This window comes from Spermophilus citellus (assembly GCF_964194105.1).
Source record: "Spermophilus citellus genome assembly, chromosome: 1".
Taxonomy (NCBI): domain Eukaryota; kingdom Metazoa; phylum Chordata; class Mammalia; order Rodentia; family Sciuridae; genus Spermophilus; species Spermophilus citellus.
In genome coordinates this window covers 175,355,809-175,369,575 of record NC_138182.1, presented here as the reverse complement: position 1 = coordinate 175,369,575, position 13,767 = coordinate 175,355,809, and the positions used below count along the sequence as shown (strand labels likewise).

General features: G+C 35.8%; 1 protein-coding gene across 1 annotated transcript in view; it reads left to right on the top strand.

Annotated features, from left to right (window-relative positions):
- LOC308646759 (uncharacterized protein) overlaps positions 1–12,710 on the top strand; it is a 546,497-nt gene extending 533,787 nt beyond the window's left edge. Inside the window, exon 11 of the mRNA XM_081290128.1 lies at positions 12,586–12,710. The gene's annotated coding sequence lies outside the window, so the exon portion shown is untranslated. The remainder of the gene's footprint in view (positions 1–12,585) is intronic.
- The last annotated feature ends 1,057 nt before the right edge of the window (positions 12,711–13,767 follow it).

Genomic DNA, 13,767 nt, shown 5'->3' with positions numbered 1-13,767 from the left:
TAAGAAATGTGGGCACAAATAATTTCCTTATAAAGTACATAGGAGATGGTCCATGTCAATCTTATATAAAATAGTTATGAAAGTCTAAGAAGGGAAGAGAGATTCAAGAATAGCCTGTTGAGAAATGAGCATTTTAATTCATTCTTGAAGGGAGAACATGGAGATGTGGAGCTTTAAAAGACAATGATATGTGTAGTTTGAGGGATTCCATGAACTAAAGGAAAGGCCTGGGAAGGTAAAATAAGTGTCACACCATTTGGTTATTTAATCTTTAATTAATCTGTGAAGTGATGAACATAGAATAAAAATTTATGGTGGCATTTCCTGGTTTGAGTTGTAGTTTACAAGGAATTATCAGAGTACTGAGCCACAAGAGAAACTATCAAAGAAAATTAGAAATTTTGAGTTGAATATCAATGAGCTCAAAGAATTATTAGAAAACCTGGTGATTCAGGCACAAGGTGAAGACAGTAGCCAGAGTCCTGGGAATTTCTCTACAGCCAAGTGAGGAAGCCAGTGATTGCGTAAAGATATTTCGGCATGCATGAGGATGCATTTATTGACCTCATTCTATTTGTTAGTGTTATTGACTGAACACTTGTCCTTACCCCACTCATGTGTTGTGGCCCAAAACCCCCATGTGGAAACTCTGGGAGATAATTATAGTTAGATGAGGTTTTGAGAGTGGTGTCCTCATTATGGATTAGTGATATTAGGGAAGACACATCATTTCCTGTCTCTGTTTTTCTCTCTCTCTCTCCTCTCCCCTCTCTCTCCGCCATGTGAAGACAAGTAGTAACTGACCAGGAGAGTCCTCATTAAAACCCAATTATGCTGGAATCCTGATCTTGGATTTAAAGTCTCCAGAACTTTGAGAAAATGAAATTTTCTTGTTTAAGTCACCCAGGTTTAGGTTTTTTCTATGGCTGTACAAGCCAAGACAATTAGACCCTGCTTCCATAATCTCTGAAGAACACAAAAAGTAGTCCTAGCCCTCAATATATAAGATTATACACAGTGTATCACTTTCACACCTATACCCACAGAGTAATTTTTTACCTATAGTTGATAGTATAATATCAAATTTTATATTATTCTATTGATATACAGAAAAACCCAGCACCATTCTTCTCTAACTCCCTATGTTGGTACTCGGGGGGAACCTAATTTTTATTTCCTTTTGTTGTTTCTCCTTGTTTTTGTCTCTATGCTTTAAAGTAATATAATTTTATATTAATATTTTAATCTATCATGTTTATATATCATCTATTTAATCCCTGCTAATGTACCATTATATCTTTTTTATAGTTGCAGTTTTACCTTTTTATTCCAAATGGCCTCTTTTACCCTCCTCAATTTCTTCTCTTGATATTGCAGAAAATTTAATTTATAAATATATTTTATAATTACATAAATATTGAGTCAAGTAGCATATTATGCATATATTCCCTGTTTATCTATCAATTTCCTATGTGGTTCATAGCTGAACTTTCCACTTGCTTAGCTATCATACTTTAAAAATTCTATTTTTAAAACTATCAACTACTCGAAATAATTTTTCAGGAAATTTAATAATTTCATTGTTTATCCCTAGAGACCTCCCACCCACAGCACCCTTTCTTCCTGCTCCAGTATGGATGTGAAGTCATTGAAAGGTGTTCTGAAACCTCCCTGCATTATTTTCTTGTGATGCTTACTTGGAGGCTTGGCTATTAGGATTCCCCTTTCTTGGTTTGTAGACTCATTATGCTGAAGCATATTTTGCAGTAACAAATTTTTTTGAGAAAGAATTCTTTGTGTGTTTAAATGCATCTTTATTCTACCTTCATACTTGATTAAAAGTTTGATTTGGCATAGAATTCTAGAATCAAAGGAATTTTCTCTCATTATTTGGGAAGGATGATTCTATATTTTCAATGATGTCATTGAAAACATGATTCACATTTTTTTGCATTTTATCTTGTCTGTTTTCTGTTATTGTCAAAAATGCAATGTCCTCCTACTAATTTAAGGATATTACTTTTAGCTTCTTTAAACAAATAAAAAAGTTCTCAGCATTTCTTGCATTGTCCCCGTTTTCTTTGGCTTTCTTGTTCCTGCTTGTTTTGGTCTTCTTGTTCTGTTGAAATCTTCCTTGGAATGTTTGGAGATTCTTGGCAATCTATATAATTAAGAAAGGAGTGGGAGATTTTTTTTTGTGCAGATAGGATTATGAATTAATGAGTTTACCTGTGTTTTCAAAGAGCAACCATTTACAATATGGTACTTGAGTGCCTGATGAAAATGAGACCCTTTGATTTTTCTATAGAAAGTATCTCAATATCCTGACTGAAGGAGGTAAAGGCAGGCAGCTAGGGTTTTCTTTGATTCAGGTATTGTTAGAACAGGGTGATGGGAACTGGTCGAAGACTTCATAATGTGACACTTACATGTCTCCTAGATTTAGTTGGTTTATTGTGTTTCCTTATTGTCTGTCTGCAGAGAAGAGAGTTGAGGTCTCCAACTATGATTATGAACTATTTCTTTTTTCAATTTTGTTATATATTTTGATGGTCCCTCATTAGGGACATCAGTGTTTATAATTTGTTATTTTTTGTTATTGTTATTTGTTATTTTTGTATTGAACTTACTATTAATATAGAATGTCTCTTTTGTCTCTCATAAGCTTTTTTGATGTAAAGTTTAATTTGTCTGACATTAGGATAGCCAACATGCTTCTTTTTGGTACTTTTCACCCAAAATATGTGTTTTGGATTTAAAGTGAATCTCTTACAGATAACATATAGTAGGATTATGTTTTTTTCTTTTCCTTTTTATTCATTCTTTCTATCTCTCTTTTGATTGGCCTCATTGGATTCATTGGATGTTACTGATGTCAAAGGCCCTGGCATTGTACTCCCAGCCATCTGTCTGATTATATGATCTTTTTTTCCCCTGATAATACTCATAATAAGAAGATGATGTGGCCAGAAGGATTTGTCCCAGTTGAGATTTTGTGAGGTGAGCATAATTAAGGGATAGAGAGCTCGGGAGTACAACCAGGCTATAAAACAAGTACGAGAAGACTCTCAGGGGAACTCAGAGTTTAGAGAAATAAGCAAACTAAGTAGTTGGCAGTGTTACAACTGTATCTATTATACTGTTTTCAATGGTGATGTCTTTATTATATTTTCATTTAATATAATTTACAGACCTGTCTACTTATAAGGCTGTGCTTTTAAACATCCATACTAAATTGCAAATAATCAATCAGTTGACTAGCACTGTCTTTATGTCCATGTATGTTTCCATTTCCACTTATTTAACACAATATACAAATGTATGAATCTGCAGAGGTAGAAACAATACGGAGGTTGAGGATTGGCAGATCTGCAAGAAAAATGCTTGTTATAGCCATACCACTAAAGCAATTACTTTTATTATAGAATTTAAAAGAATCAAGATTATATTACACTAATAAATTTATATGACCAGATTTTCATAAATTTCCTTCAGGGTCATCTGCAAGCACACTTTTAAAAATTATCATAACTGAACTTCTTTGTGATCAAATAGAGTTCATAATACCCAGTGTCTCATGAAGACCTTGAATACTTATCTAAGGTTTAGCAAAATAACCTCAAATTACATATCATTGTGCTTAAATATGGAATACAATACATATGAGCTATTTTAATCTAAATTTTCCTTGATGTATTTTAAAGTTAAAACTAATAAAACCTCACAATATGATCTATTATGACATATCTAAGCTTGACTACTTACTCAAACTTAAAATGAACTTATATTTTATGAATTATCCAGCTGAGAACTACATAATAAAGAAGGCGAAATTAAAGTCTAGTTTTGTTGTTTCTTTTCTAAGTTACTTCACAATTGCTTCTGTCCCTGTTTATATTAAAACCCTGTTGCTATAACTCAGATATTATTATTTTAGTAAATTCACTAAAATTCTCATTTTACTTATTCTTGGAAAAAAGCATTTAAAATATTTGATGGGTCTGACACACATGGGGAGGTACTGTTTTTTCATTGGGAATTCTGGGCATGAAACATACTTTTGAACATCCTTAATAGATTTGCTTTCAGGACACTTCCTTTTTTCTTTTACTAAAATATCAATACTTGCATACATCCAGCACTTTTTAAGGCCTGGGAGCATAATTTTATCAACAGCAGACCTGATCCCTTTCTTTCCTGTGTCTATAGTCTGGAAGACCTTGGTGATTTCAGATGAAATTCTATGTTGTTGAATCAGACACTCCATGAGCTCTTGAATAGTGCTGTTGGCTGGGGCACTGTGGGCAAAGAAAGAAAATTCACACCTAAGATATGAATTAGTCCTTAGCTTCTTCCAGATGAAGGGGGCTTGTTCCAGGCTACTTGCCACGAAGTGGCTATTTGGTCTCCACAAGTGATGGACCCATACATACCAAGGGCTCAGTGTTGGTCTCTACTGCTCACAAGCAAGACATTCATCAGTGACAATAGCTGGACCAGCATCCTTGAGAGGTCCCTGTGATTCTGAGCAGGTGAATATCCTTATCTTTTTGTGATTACTTTCAAGGGCTTTTTATGAAAACACCAAATTGGTCAAACTCAGAGTCTGGCTGACATCCACTGAGTGAGCATCTATTGTGCAGATCCTCCTTCTGGTGGCTGCTCCGTGATGGGCATTGACATGACCAAAATAAAAGCAGTAAACATGCTTCTTTTCTATATTCCTTCTCTTTAGTTCTCCAGTCTTGTTTCTTTCAAGACCCTGACCCAGCATTGTGCCATTGCTTATTAATTGCCATGTATATTCACCTTAGACCATTTTTCCATTCACACTAAGTCAATAAACAGGGATGTAGATTACATTTCTGTCTAATGGGAAGAGTAACCTCCTCCATTTTCACAAATACTCCTGAATGAAGCTGTGGTGAAACAGTTGTCCCATTTTCAGGTTGCATAAACATCTTGCTGGCCAAAGCATAAATGAGGCAAGATTTCTCTTTTTTCCTCCCTTAGTGAGATTATGATACTAGAGCATGGCAGGATGACTCATCATACCACTTATTACCAGAATCCATCAGGCTTGCAACTAATCCATTTCCAGGATAGCTCCTCTTTAGGGATGACTTCCCAGAACAAACTGTTAGGTTGAACTGCCCCAGAAGCTGATCTTGAGCTAAGGAGTTGAGTGCACATGAATCCTCTAGTAGGGGAGTAGAAAAGTGAGGTAAAGAATTAAGGAAAGTCAATCAAAGAGTCTTATTCAGCATATCACTGTGGGTGTGAAAGCTCAATTAAACTATGGTTTATAGGGCCCAGTGTAGAAGACCAAATATATGTCTCACAATAATATAGTCAGGCAGGTCAACAACCAAGTTTTAAGAGGAGAATGAGAGAGGAAAACAGGAAAAACTTGGACAAAGGGCAGAGGGACATATCAAAGTGGGATGTGTCCAGGAAGTAAAAGCAGCAAAGTAAGATTACTGAACAGATGGATGACAAGAACACAGTCAATGTGTTCCCAAAGATTTTGATGGTAAAGCCATGACCTGCTTCAGCTCAGAGGCATCATATATATAATTCTTACTGGAGTGACATTCTACAGGGAAGAACTGATAAAATAATACATCTTTATACTTGAAGTTTGATGAATGAACATGAAACTTTATAAGTCTAATATGTGCCAATAACAATTTAACTTCAAACATTCTAGGTGAGGGGAAGATTTGGAGACAAAAGGAGAAGCTGAGTTTGCGGGGATTTCAGTAGAAATCTCTACATCCACAATAAAAGAAATACCACATTCTGGGAATCTTTGATAACACCCTTCACAATTGATGTCAGGTCCCAGAGAATAACCCGTGAATGGTTATTCTCGGGAATCAGAGAGAAGGGAATCTTTCCACTGAAATACCCAAGAAAGGTAGTTTGGGACTGGAGATCAAGTTATAAATGAAGAAATAAGAATCAACAAAGGGATCAGAGGTTTTAATAGGGGAAGATTGAGTAAAATAAAGACTCAAAAGAAAAGGTTGTGTAGGGTGGAGACTCAGATCCTGAGAAACAGATTTAGTATCCCATCAGGTGAAGAAAGATGCACGGTGCAGTTGGGATAGTAGACATTCCTTATTCAGAGGCAGCAGCTCTGAATAAAGCCTCCAGCTCCAACTTCATTTAGCCCCCAACCATTCCATTTAGTCTCCTCTACCGGTTCCATTTTGCCCCTGAGCCATTTCCATAGGCCTTTTTCTTATCTTGTGATTCCCTCATCTTGGCAGTCTCTCATAAAGCTGCATCCGTTTCTGATCTCAGAACCGTAAGGAACTTCTACCCCAGGCCCCTGCTGTGTTTGTAGCTCTTCAGACTGTTTCTCTGTGTCATCTGCACTGCAACCTCCATCTTACCCTTGGCCACGGGCCAGTGCCTGGGCTCTGCTGCTCAGTTCACAGTCCACCCCACTGGGTCCATGTTCACTGCAGGGAAATCAGAAATCCCCTCTAGCTCACAGGAACCCATCCATTTTATCCCAACTCTCCACAGGAATCCGTGCAAATAGAACTAGCAGCCGAGTGCTCAGTGGTCACAGGTATGTCTCCCCACCCATCCTCCAGGGTTGAGGCACATCTCATCTGTATGGAACCCACAAACTACATAAATAGTTGGGTAAAGGCTCAGACCCTGGGAAACACAGTCAAGATCCTGGCAGATGGAAGATGCAAGATACAGTTGGGATAGTAGACATTCTTTGTTCAGAGGTGGCAGCAGAACCCAGCCTCTCACTCCAGCCCCCAGCCAGTTTTGTTTAGCTCTCTGAACCATTTTCATAGGCCTTTATAATTCAGGCCAAAGAAGTCACAAGTTACATAGGTGACAGCATGTTCACAAGCAAATGTTTATGGTTATGAGTACATATGCTGAATCAGGGTATTCATAACTTCGGCTACATACTAAAAACATAGCCTGCCAGAATACTCAGAGAAAGAAACATTAAATATAACCATTTTGGGCCTGCCCTACAGGTTGCTAGCCTGAAACCCATTGACTTTCACAGTGTGAAGGGAATTCGGGTGTTCAGTAAATTTGGAGAGTAGATAAAATTTTAATTTTCACTTATCTAACTGGAACTTAGCCTTTCCATCTATAAAGACAATAAGCAATACTAATGATATCACTACTACAACTAATAGAAATCATGCATATTTTTATATCACATTAGAGTTGTTATAGATTTGAGAATGTCATTTATACTCATCTTTACTTCAAAATTATAGTGGTTATTTTGGAACCACCATTAAGTCTTGTTATTTGATATAGTAATGTTTCTATCAATGTATCATAAAGTTGTTTTTGAGAAGAGATAAGAGTATTTTAATATATTTTATTTTCCTTTTTATCATATGTGCAAATTTTATGCATTTAAAAATAATTATTTAAAGAAGGGGCCCAGAGCTTAAAAGACTTCCTCTATTGACTAGGTGGTATTGTCATAACAAAGTATTAAAAATGGGGTTGCAGTTCTACAACTCAGAAGTCTGAGACCAAGGTGTTATCAGGATTGGTTCCATCTGCTGGCTCTTAGAGAATTTGTTCCAGGCCTCTTTTGTGTCCACCTATGGCATTCCTTGGCTTGTGGATACATCATTCTGATCTCTGGTTTGGTCTTCATAGGGATTTCTCTTTCCAAATTTCCCTTTTTATGTAAGAACATGGGTCATGTTAGACTAGGCTCACCTTAATGACCGAATCTTAACTTCATGACTTCTATAAACTATTTCCCAATTAGGTTACTTTATGATGATGTTATGGGGTTAGGATTTCCATATATCTTTCACTGGGGCCACAAGTCATTCCATAGTATCTGGGCTTACAAAAGGGTAAAAAGCTTTTTTTAAAAGATTGGCAAGCTGGGAGGATCCTGATAATACCTCAGGCTTAACGTGGTGGCTGGTTAAATAACAAAACTATGCCTTAAAGTTTACCTGGCCCACATAGAGTTTGTTTGCTAGTACTTCTTCCTCATGCAAACACTGGTGTACTTGATAATGGCTGAATTCCTGGTGCACCCTGAGGGAGAAGACTGACACCACCAGAGAAGAGAAAGGGAAAAGACTGTAAATTCCAGGGGTCCAGAGTCAGGAGGGGAAATCCCTTCTAATCTCCCCAGGTGGCAGCAGCTGAGTAAATTACCTCACAAGCAGCTGTAATACATTACATTGCAATTATCCCCCCAGAGTTCTGAGGGCTTGTAAGCAGTTCAAGATAAAAGGCAGCACTGCTTCAGGACTTGAGCGCTGTATGAGAAAGAGAGGCTTCTTTTGCAATTTAACTGTGTTTGAGGAAATGCACCTCATGGGACAGAGTTCCTTCTGGAAAGCCTTGAAGTACACATAACTCCCTACTTATGTGAAGGTTTTGTATATGACTACACTGCATACTCATATAAGACACACAGAGGAATTGCATGGGGAAAACTGATATCGTGAATCTGATGAAATAAATATGGTATGCACTTCTGGAAGAAAATCTGCCAATAATTCCCACAGTAAATATTATCATTGCCTATTTATATCCTGACAAGCAAAATCTAGAAATAGAAAACATTTATTGAATGATACATACCAGATGCTATCCTATACTTTTTACAACAGGTTATTTCATTTAAACCAAGCTAAAATCACAAATGGTAGATGCCATTATCAACTCCATTTTACAGATAGGGAAACTGAGGATCAGAAAATATAAATAGGTAGTCCACTTTCAGTTATCACTGCTAGTAACTCATGAAGCCAGATATTTAAAGCATATTTAAATTTTTTTTGCTTCCTTCTAATATTCCCCAATACATCTGGTGATTATAAAAATAATCTCTTTCAAGAATAGAAATCAATATTGTTTTAAAATATTTGTAGAACCAGAGACTCTAAAAGCTTTAAAAATTGTTGCTATTTGCAATAAGGACTCAAAATTAACAAAGAAAGCAATTTACCCAATGTGACACAGAGAAAAAGAGGCAAGGGAATAGTGGAGATAGTCACCTCAAGTTTCCTATGGATCAAGATATATAAATACATAAGTGTATCAATGAACTCTCCAGCTGCATATGTTGGCCTGCTTTCCTTCCAGTGACATCATTCTGTAGTCACGGGAATAAACAGAAAGTCACCATCTCCTGCAATTTTCCTCCAGCATTTTTGCCAGTCCAGGCTACCTTCTCTAATCAACCGGACACAGGGAATGAAATAGAGCAATGCAGCTATATACGGGTGAAGGACCAACCAGCTCTCTAGGGAAAACAAGCTCTGATTTACAGTGTTTGCTCATTTTTTGGTGTCAGTACTCTCATAATGGCCAAGTTCAAGCTACCAACATGACATTACAAATCTAGAACTTAGAAGCGAGGTGCAGTAGCACACTGTTATATTGTCCTTCCGGTGCACAGACACAGTAGATGCAAAATACCTGAGGAGCATACATAATGTTGAAATGTAATAAAATAATAAGTAGTGAGTTTGCATATTTATTACTTTTGCTGTTAATGTAATACATTAAATTATGTTTATATACTTTACTATAAGAGCTTTGAGATATAATTTATATAGCAAACTTTCAGTGTACAATTCAGCGATTTTTAAATTATATTCCCAGATTTGTACAAGCGCCATTTTATTTTATTTATTTATTTTGTAAATAAAGGAAATGTGTTACAATTCTGGTGGCTGGGAAGTCCAAGGTCAAAAGCCCTGTTTGGTAAAAGCCCTTCTTGCTGCAGCAGAGCATGGTGGGAGACATCACTGGAGGAGAGAGATGTGACAGAGAGGACAGGAGCAAGAAAACCATCTAATTTTGAAATTTTTTTCACCTCCTCAGAAATCCTATTCCCATTGGAGTCACTCCTTTCTCCCTCCTTTCCATTCCATACTCTTCTATCCACTGGCAAAGCACCTATCCACATCCTGTGTGTATAGATTTGCCTCTTCACAATGTGTATAAATGTAATCATACAGTATATGTTTCTATTATTAAATTGAATAATATGTGTATGTGTATATACTCAAAAGGACTTTGTAGGCTATTGGCTCTTCAAGTATTTTCTCTGAGTTTGTGGCTCAACTTCTCATAATTTTTTTTTTGATGAAGGGCAAACATTTAGTTTTGATAAAATCAAAGTTGTGATTTTTTGTTTTGTTTTACCTCTTCCCTATATTCTTCTAGAAATTTTATAGTTTTTGCTCTTTCTCTTAAGCCTGTGGTTCATTTAAAGTGATTTTTTAAAAATGGCATACAATAAGGGTTAAGATTTTTTTGTTTGTTTTAATTTGCTTTTTCCTCTCTTTTTAAAAAATTGTTCTATCATATAAATATCTTGGGAACTTCACTAAAACAATAAATTGACCATATTCATGGGCACCTGTTTCTGGACCACTGCAATATAATTTGTCTTTATTGCCTACTCCAAAGCTTTTTAATTGAAGTAGTGGTAAAAAAGTTTTGAAATTAGGTAGTGAATTCATCTTTGTTCTTTTCAAAATTGTTTGGCTGTTCTGTGTCCTGAGAATTTAGAAATAAATTTTTAGAATAAATGATAACTTCTCTATAAAAATCTGCTGTGTTTTTATTGTGACTACATAAAATCTATAGATCAGTTTGGGGATCCCTAACATCTTTATATTAACTCTTATAACCCATGAACATGCTATCTTTTCACTTATTTAGAGTTTTAATTACTCTCAGGACATATTTTGTAGTTTTCAGTGTACATAACTTGTATATCCTTTGTCATATAAATGTTCTATATTTTTGATGCTGTTATAAATGTGTTTCTAAACATTTTAATTTCCAGTTGTTATTGAATTTGGGCTTTTGTGTGCTAACCTGGTATATTCTGTAAACTTGCTAAATTAATTTTCTTATGTAAATACCTTTATTGGCAGACACCATAGGTTTATATCATCGACTAATAAGGACAGTTTTACTTTTTGTTCTTCAACTAATGTGTATTATTTTTCTTTTTTCTTGGCTTGTTGCATTGATTAGCATCTCTTGTTCAAGGTCAAATAGAAATACTGAGGGTATTCATTGTTACCTTGCTTCTAATCTTAGAGGGAAAGCATTCAGTCCTTCACCAGAAAGTGTGAAATTAGTTGTGTTTTTTTCAGATGCCCTTTACCACCTTTAGGAGGTTTCTTTCTAGTCTTAGTTTTTCTGAGAGCTTTTATTGTGAATGAATGCAGGATTTTTTTTTTTTTTTGCCAAATTCTTTGTCTTCATCTCCTGAAGTTTTATATTTGTCTGTGAAGGTAGTGCATTGCATTGACTGACTTTCAAATGTTAAACCTACATTGCATTCTGTGACAAAAACCACAGACATAAATTATGATAAAATTTTGTTTAGAATTTTCTAGTCTATATTCATGAGGGTTATAGAACCAAATTTTTCTTACAATATTTTTTTTTTCTGATCTGAGTATCAGGATAATACTGGCTTCCTAGAATGAATTTGAGAAGTGTTTCCTTCTTTTTATTTTCTGGAGAGTTTGAGAAATTGTTACCAGTTTTTCATTAAATGTTTATACAGTTCATCACCCAATTCTTCTGGTTTCTTTGTGGAAATGGTTTTAAGTTACAAATCTGATTACTTAAATAGATATGAAAATTTTAGTTTTATCTATTTCTTCCTGAGTGTGCCTCAGTAGCTCTTTTTGAGGAAATGTATTTAATTTTTATAAATGTTAAATTTAGTGGTATGAAGATTTGTATCATATTTTTATCATTATTTTGATGTCTAAATGATATTTATTGTATTTTTTTCTGATTAGTCTAGATGGAGGTCTATCAATGTTATGGATCTGTTCAAAGAATCTATTATTTTGAGTCCTTTATTTTCTCTAATTTATTTCAGCTTTTTTTTTCTGTTGTCTTCTTTACTTTTTCTCTTCTGCTTACTTTTCATTTTCTTTCAGTACTGTAGATGGACCCAGGACCTCACACATGCTGGGCATTTGCTCTACTGCTGAGCTATATCCTTACCCCATTACTTGTATCTTTTTTCTCATTTCTTAAAGTGGAACCTGAGGTCATTGGCTTGAGATTTTTCATCTTTTCTAACAGAAGCATTATTGTTACAAAATTCTCTCAAAGTACTGCTTTAGCTGCATCTCACTAACTTTGAAAATCACATTTTCCTTTAAGGCAGTTTAAAATCCTTTCTGATTTCTTGTTTAAGAAGAAGAGCTATGTACCAAAGCATAGGTACACTAGCTCCAGATTAAAATGTAGTTTATAGAATAGGAGAACATAAAGAATGCAAGAATTAGAAGTACGTATAAACCTCATAGGAATTGATATTGATAGGTCCTTGGGAAAAAAAAGAGGGCGACCACTGTTTCTGACTCCCACTTTAGCCTCACATTCTCTTTTATCTGCTTGTCTCTCTAACTGATTTCTGCGCTTTTTCCCCTGTAGAGTGGTCTCTGAGGTTGGAGAGTAGAAATAAAAATAATTAAATAAATAAATAACAGGTAGAAAAAAGACATAAAGGAATAACAATAAAACAAAATTTTAATTCAAATGTTCTGCATTCTTTTACAGGTCTGTCCTTCCACAAGCCAGTTTCTTTCCCTGGGAAATCTGTACATCTACATGCACAGTGTTAATTATCCCCTCCCTAAAAATAGATTAAGAGGGATATGATATTTTGAGAAAATTATGATTAAGAAGACTTTCCAGTATTATCTATTGATGAGATAATGAAGAACACATTAGCGCGAGGATCCTGAGAAGGACCATGCTGCCCTAAACTCTCTTGAGATCACCAGACTGATAGCATCCCTTCATACCTTCTCATATCCAGCCCTAGCCAAGTTTCTTTTAAAAGAAGATCCAGGATGCCTGCAATCCCAATGGCTCAGGAGCTGAGGCAAGAGAATCCCATATTCAAGGTTAGCCTCAGCAACTTAGCAAGGCCCTAAGCAACTTGGGGAGATGCTATCTCTTAATAAATTAGAAAACCCAAAAAGGGCTGTGGATGTAGCTCAGTGATTAAGCATCCCTAGGTTCAATCCCCAGTACAAAAAAAAAAAAAAAGAAAAAAGAAAAAAGAAAAAAGAAAAGGACCAGGAACCCCTAAAACACAACTCTAATTCTCAGAATGACCACATTCTCCCTTGAATGGGTATTCCTTGCTTAACCCCAAAAGGTATCTCTCTTTTGAGATTTCCTTCATTTCTCCCTTAAATGTGTATTTACTTTCATAAATAAATCCCTATCTGTACCTGCACACAGCATGTGCTGAAATACTTCATGGAAGCCAAGAACCCCTCTGTCCTAGGTTGTGTTTATCCCTTCTCTCCTGGAACTCCTTGGACCTTCTCTAGAGACACTTCTTTTCCTGTTAAAAGGATAAAGAAATTGAAATGTAAAAGATAAGGTTTAGTTCTTAAGTTGCATTCAGAACCTGAAATTCATGTGGCAGTTGAGGTATGCCCATTAGAGGTATGTTGAAATCTCCACTGACCACCTTGTTGCTCAACAACCCTCTCCCAGAAACCATGCAGTCCAGCACGTATACACCTCAAGGCTTAAACCAATCAGTTTGAATGTATACCCCTTCTTAGTACTGACCAATCACCCCCACCCGACCTGATCCCGCCAGTGAATGTGCTAATCACGTTTTAGAGTTGTTATTTGATTTTCCTGCGGTATGTGATGATTTGCTAAGGGACACTATGATGTATGTAAAGTTCCTGCCCTTTCCAAAGAATGTATATAAGC